The 6,429-nt window shown below is 34.0% G+C and overlaps 1 long non-coding RNA gene across 1 annotated transcript; it reads left to right on the forward strand.

Moving 5' to 3' along the window:
* The first annotated feature begins 3,082 nt into the window (after window positions 1-3,082).
* Window positions 3,083-4,019, forward strand: LOC132108412 (uncharacterized). The gene is made up of 2 exons (XR_009424441.1): window positions 3,083-3,303; window positions 3,353-4,019. It is a non-coding gene; the product is annotated as an uncharacterized LOC132108412 (long non-coding RNA).
* Window positions 4,020-6,429: the final 2,410 nt, after the last annotated feature.

Consider the following 6,429-nt stretch of genomic DNA (forward strand, 5'->3'; position numbering starts at 1 on the left):
CTTTGACAGTCAATAAGGAACCTATTTAGATGTGTTTATTTCTAAGACAGGCATGCTTAACTTTTTGCAATTTTTTTTTAAACTAGGGCATTACTTTTTTTTTTTTTTTACTTTTGAAATTGATATTTTAATATTATATCCATAAAGACGAGCTGTGGATTTCAATTTTGTTATAAATGATTGGTGCCCTTGAAATTATGTGCTCACTGACCAAAGATAAAATCATGGTAATTGTAAAGAGTTTGAATGAGGAAAACTAGACCATTGGGGCAGCAGAGATTGTGTACCTTATTGCTATCAAATCTAATATTGGTTTATTGACCATTTTTGTAATGTTTTGTTCATGCATCATGTTTTAGTAATCTTATGCATTTATCCAAGGTATATTTGTGTGTTCCTGAATTAGAATGAATTGAGCAGGAGCTTGAAAACTTGCAATATGTATATGTTTTTTAGACTGACCGACATTCCAGTGTGAGTGCTTGCTCTCTCTTCACATGTGCATTGTGTATCCCTGTTTATTTTGAGTTCACGGAGCAGAAAGAATCATGACATTTATGATTTATTGTACTAACTACATCTCCTTGCAGATGAAATGTCTTCCTATTTGGGTAGAAAATTTATATATAATTTGGTTTGCCTCATGTAGGAGGTTTGGTTTGGCTTTTCAGAAGTGCACGTAGCATGATACTGAAGTGTTTGTAGGATTTTCCTTCAAAGTTTTCTTCTAAGACTACATGCAATTCTTTTTTCTTTTTTTAAGCTTACTGGAGATATCTCTTGGTTGCTTTTATCACCGTATTATGAAGTGTAAACAGTAAGCAGGCAGTGCATCAGTTTGTGTACTTTGTAAGCTCTCATATCAAATAAATGACATCCTTGCCTTATGTATTATTTGATATTTGGCTCAGGATGTTGTTGTAAGACCAGGGTAATCATGCACTGTTTCTTCCAATAAGCAGTTTTTAATGTTACTGGTATACTGATTAAAAAAAATGTATACAAATTAATGTGTTAGCACTGATGATTCATAACCTATAAGATAATACATACTTTTTACATAAAAAACGTGAATATTTTATTAATTTTCTTTGCATATAGTAATTGATTGCTTAACAAAACTTCACAGTATATTTACATTATTTTAAAATGTCTCAGTTCAGCGTATACTCTGGTTCAAATAAGTAAAGCTGTGCAAAATATTGCAAGTCATCCTCTGTCAAAAGTCTTCAGGCATGTTTACAAAGACTTATGTACAGTGTGCGTCGTCTTCTGCTTGTAAACAAGGTGCAGTGCAGGCATCGAGGTACTCTCGAGACTAACATGAAAGAGAAGAAATTGTTGAATAAAGTTATTTTTGTTTTCTTTGTGCACAAAAAGTATTCCTGTAGCTTCATAAAATTACGGTCGAACCACTGATGAAACATGGACTATTATAATGATGTCCTTTAGTCTACTATCTTTCTGGGCCTTACACGTTGCATCGCTATCTATGCAGGGCTAGAAAGCTTTCAGATTTCATCAAAAATATCTTAATTTGTGTTCCGAATATAAACAAAGGACTTATGGGTTAGGTGCGACATGAGGGTGAGTAATTAATGACAGAATTTTCATTTTTAGGTGAACTATCCCTTTAAGCAAGTTTTACTGAAGCACTCTTTAAAACTGTTTTCCTTTTAAAACTTCTAACCATAGTAACTTATTGAAACATTTGTACATCTAAAAGACAGTTCATTTTACTAATTTATTTTAGTTGTCAGTATAAAAATAAAATGTAATTTAAAGCTAGTTCTGCCTTTTAATAATTTTCTTTACAAAACTGTTTTTTCCAAGTCTGATAAATTTCCTAATTACATTTTATCTGAATAATAATGTAATGCCGAATCCTAATATCTGCAAAAAGTCTTTGCATAATATAGAAGAATATGTTCCATAAGAGGTGAGACCCACCAATGGTGGAGAACGTCAAACTCCGCCCATCGTTCAATTTAAAACTAGTGTGCATCTCTGAAGCATGAGAAACACGCTGATGGTGCAGGGACACTCTCTTATCAGAAGCGCAGGAATCTAGTCATCTGAATCGGGATTCGCAGCAGACCTCTCTAAACACACACCGACCGCTGGAAGTATCAGACATATCCGTCATCTCAGAATGAGAGGAGACAAACCCGTCAGCACCGTCAGGACAAACGGAGGAGCGGAGCGGAGACCGAGTTATCCCGGAGACCAGAGGGTGAAACACGCCAACAGAGCCACGAAGATCTGGGTGAAAGTGGCGATGGGCATCGCTTACTTTCTGTGTGTTTCAGTCGCAGCTTTCTTCTTAGCCATCTATTATGTGTTCTTCTGGACCCCAGATGGTCACAACAACGTCACGAAGACAAACGGCTCGTGCCTTCACGGATAGTTTACACGGACAGACTGCTTCGCCGGATTCAATTAGATTGAATTGAAAGAAGCTGTTCCAGCTGTTTCTAATGCACTATGCAGACCGTCCCAACACAGCACAGCAGTGCGAATGACCTTCTTCTGCTCTGACTTTGCTTTTAAAATGGGCGACTGATGAACTTACGTTTATTTCAAAAGTATATGGAATAGGCTATAATATGATTTATTTTCCTATAGCATCTTATGTTAAATGGCAATAATGATTACGACGATGATATACGATTTTTATTGCGTTATTGAATTTGATGCATAATTTAATAATATTCAGGTTTTGTTGTATAAATTCACTTTGCAATAATCCGCACATATTGACGTTTGGGTTATAGTTACGAATGCTTTCCATATTTAATTAAAATGTTAGTTATTTAAAAAAAATATAATAATAATGAAATGCTAACTATAGCCTAGTAAGACATATTAACTAAGTTACATATTGTGGTTAAAAAAAAGAACACTATAATTTTACATAAACAGCACAATTATACTGTAAAATCCTAATGTAAAATCTATATAATACACAATACAGTTACCAATTTACAGCAATATACTTTAAGTACAAACTATAGGCACCTTATTATATATAATTAAAAAAAACTGTACAAGGATGTTCCAAAAATCTCCATTTTGTTTTTTACTTTTTTTTTACATTTCTTATTTTTTTTAAGATCAGTTATCATTCGAGTGTTGTATTATACATTTTATTTTGTTCAGTTAATGCTTACTGCTTTATTTTACTTATGTATTCATGATGTTTTTTATTTTTTTATTTTGCTGTGGGATACAAATGTATGTATTTATAACCTCCATATGGGAATGGGGCCCTTTTCCTTTTTAAAATTTAAAATGGAAACTGTTGTGTACCTCCATGGACATTTCTATTCACAAGTTCTCGGCACTGTCTTAGTTTAGTTTTAGTTTTATTTATTTATTTGGAAAGGGACCATATATAATATTTAACATAAACGTTACTGCACTGTACCAGATTTAACCAGCTAACTTTCATCCACATTGAGACATGTGCTTTGCTGACTGGACTTCACCAAAATTACTATTATTTTACCCACTTTGATTGTAAAAGTTGACAGAGGAAAAGGTTATTTGAGGTCTGTTCTTGAGTGTGCATTATGTTAACACATGACTGGTTCTCATGAAGTAACATCTTTCGTCTGCAGTTAAATGTTATTTTTTATTTACACATCTTTGTGCAATTAATCTGCTAGTTTTCATGGGAAATTACATATGATGCCCTCACCAAATAACACTTAACAAAGGATTTATGACTAGAATTGTGTGACTAGAGTGCTAAATATGTCTGTCTTAGCTTCCTGTAATGGACAGTTATCATTACAATTTGATTATGCTCTGTTTCTCCTAATTAGAGCTGACTGGATGTGATGATGAGAACATGACTGTTTTTTACCTTACGGTAAATCAGTTATGGATTTATTATCTTCTTGATCATGCCATTTCCCACTGTTAGTCTGTGTCTGTGTGCATTTACTTGATGAGTGAATCTACTGGAGACACTGTGTCTCTTCACTTGCTCAATAATTAAACTGAACTGAAAGTTGTCAGGACATATTTGTTCTCCCTCCGTGCCAGCAGAGGTATTGTGAAGTTACAAGGTTACAAGCTCAAAATAAATAAAGACTTGTAAAATAGGAATACAACAGCTGCAAGTTGCAGCAAACTAACACTGACCACGTTAACATATTTCTGATTAATGTCAATCCTGTATTCTGAAAATAATGTCTGGAGGTTCTGCGTAAAGTCGAATATTCCTGTAAATATGCACGGGATATTCCTTGCTGTCATGTTCTTGAAATATTATACTTCTTACTAATTGTTTCTTTGCATTTCAGTAATTTAATCAACTAATTCTAATTCTTGTTCATGTAACAGAAAAATACCGTAACTTGATTAGCTGCAAAATACAAAATAAAAGTCCTCACTATTTATTTTTCAATTCAGTCTTATATGAATTCACATTTTGCCCCATGTGTTCATTTAGAAAGGATTGGCATTTGGCTATTATCACAAGATCATCACGACCTGAACCCAATTACCACACAGCTTTCAATATACAAACACTTATCATGCATAATTGTCTATAGACCAATCAGAAAAGAATGTATAAAAGGGCCAAATGTGAGTTTATTTGTTTGGGAACAACAGACAAACTAAAGTAGAAAATGTGCAAGGGCAAAGAGAGAACATTGGTTTCTGATGAGATTTGTGTTGATGGTTGACCTTGACTGTACAATGACAGTAAGAGAAGCTGAGCAGACACTAAGCCAAATTGAAACCACTTCACTTTAGCGTCTACACATAATGCGTTCGCCACAAGAACGATAATATTAGCGTCCACACCAGTAATTCCAGCGATATCATTACGCTGTGTTGTTATTGTGCTTTGGATTCTGTTATTACAAAGCTTATAGAACGATTTTTTTATCCGTATTGTTATTGTCCTGGGTATGAATAGGCCATTACTGTACATTAACATGATTTACATTGTTCTTTTTTGGGGGGTATAAATAGCTGCCTGCAGCACAATAGTAGGCCAACCTGTTCTATTTTTGCAGAAATGTGAATTAGCAAGCTCAAGGAGGAAGTAAGTAACTGCAATTAGCGCCATGGTCATAGTCAATGCTTTTTTAAGAGAAACACAGACCTGTATGGATGAGGATGACAGTGTTTCGTGAGGAGTAGACAAAATTGGTTTTTAGATAACTTTTGGCATTCTTCATTTTCTGCATCCCTGCCACCTTGGCCTATGTGGCACACTTTATAGCTGTCCTCAAGTGTTTTTGGAATAATTAGTCATCAAAAGCAGAGGAAGCAGAGTGGTCATGCTTTGTGCCCATTTCCACATACACAGAGATCCAAAACTTTGCAATACACTTTCTGGCATGAAGTCCATTTCTGCCACATAAAAAAAGGCTTTGGTAAACCATAATACCGGCATCAGTTATGCCAAATATTTCGACTTTGTCATATGTTTTTATCTTACATTTAAATTATATAAGTGAATATAAATATATAAATATATGTGTGTATATGTATATAATGTATATGTGTGTGTGTGTGTGTGTGTGTGTGTTATTATGGTTTACCAAAATATGTTTTTTTTCTTATGTTGTGAAAATGGGATTATGTCAAATTTATGTAGTTATGTGAACACTAGTCTTTTGAATCCACAAGAGGGCGATGTAATACCATTGAATCTGTGTGGGTTTTAATAAAGATAATAAACTGTAGAAATTATCTTGATATTTATTTTGACAATATGTTTTTGCCTTTTTAATTACATGTAATTGATTTACCTAGGAGAACATAATGTAGTAATTTAATAAAATATCCAACATAAGAAACCTATAGCCTATATGACGTTTAAAACAAACCTATTGAAAATGCACTCATCGAACCACACAATTCTAATTCAATTCACAAGCAATATTTTGTCATAATAAGTTTGACTCAACTGAATATTTGTGACCTGTTTAACAAAACAAATGGAAAAACACTTGGCCCAAGTTTGGAATGAATGAATCAATTTTAGAGACATTTAAATTTTGTAAAGATTTTTCATTAGAGATGGTCTTCAGGTACCAGTGCTTCCGAATCTGTCTCCGAGTCTTCTCTAAAAAAAAAAAAAAGCCTCCACTCTTGGTAAGTGTGTGGCCGCTGTGTCCTAAATACATGTGATACCAAATTCTTATTACAATGTGCAAACAGATGAAAATAATTTTGTCTGATTTAGGAAAATGTACATGGCTGTGTCCCTAGACTTGAAAGGCTGAGATTGTGCCTTTCCATTCTTTCAAGTCCAAATAAGTTACTGCCCTCTTCCAGGAAACAATGGTTTCGCACAACTTTGTCTATGAATGGCATCTCTTCTGCAGTTGAAGAGGAAATTTCGTCATCCTCAACATCCCCATCTCCAGAGGATGCTATCAGTGTACACAGAACTGAATCAAA

Source organism: Carassius carassius, chromosome 28 (genome assembly GCF_963082965.1).
Source record: "Carassius carassius chromosome 28, fCarCar2.1, whole genome shotgun sequence".
In the NCBI taxonomy this organism is placed as follows: domain Eukaryota; kingdom Metazoa; phylum Chordata; class Actinopteri; order Cypriniformes; family Cyprinidae; genus Carassius; species Carassius carassius.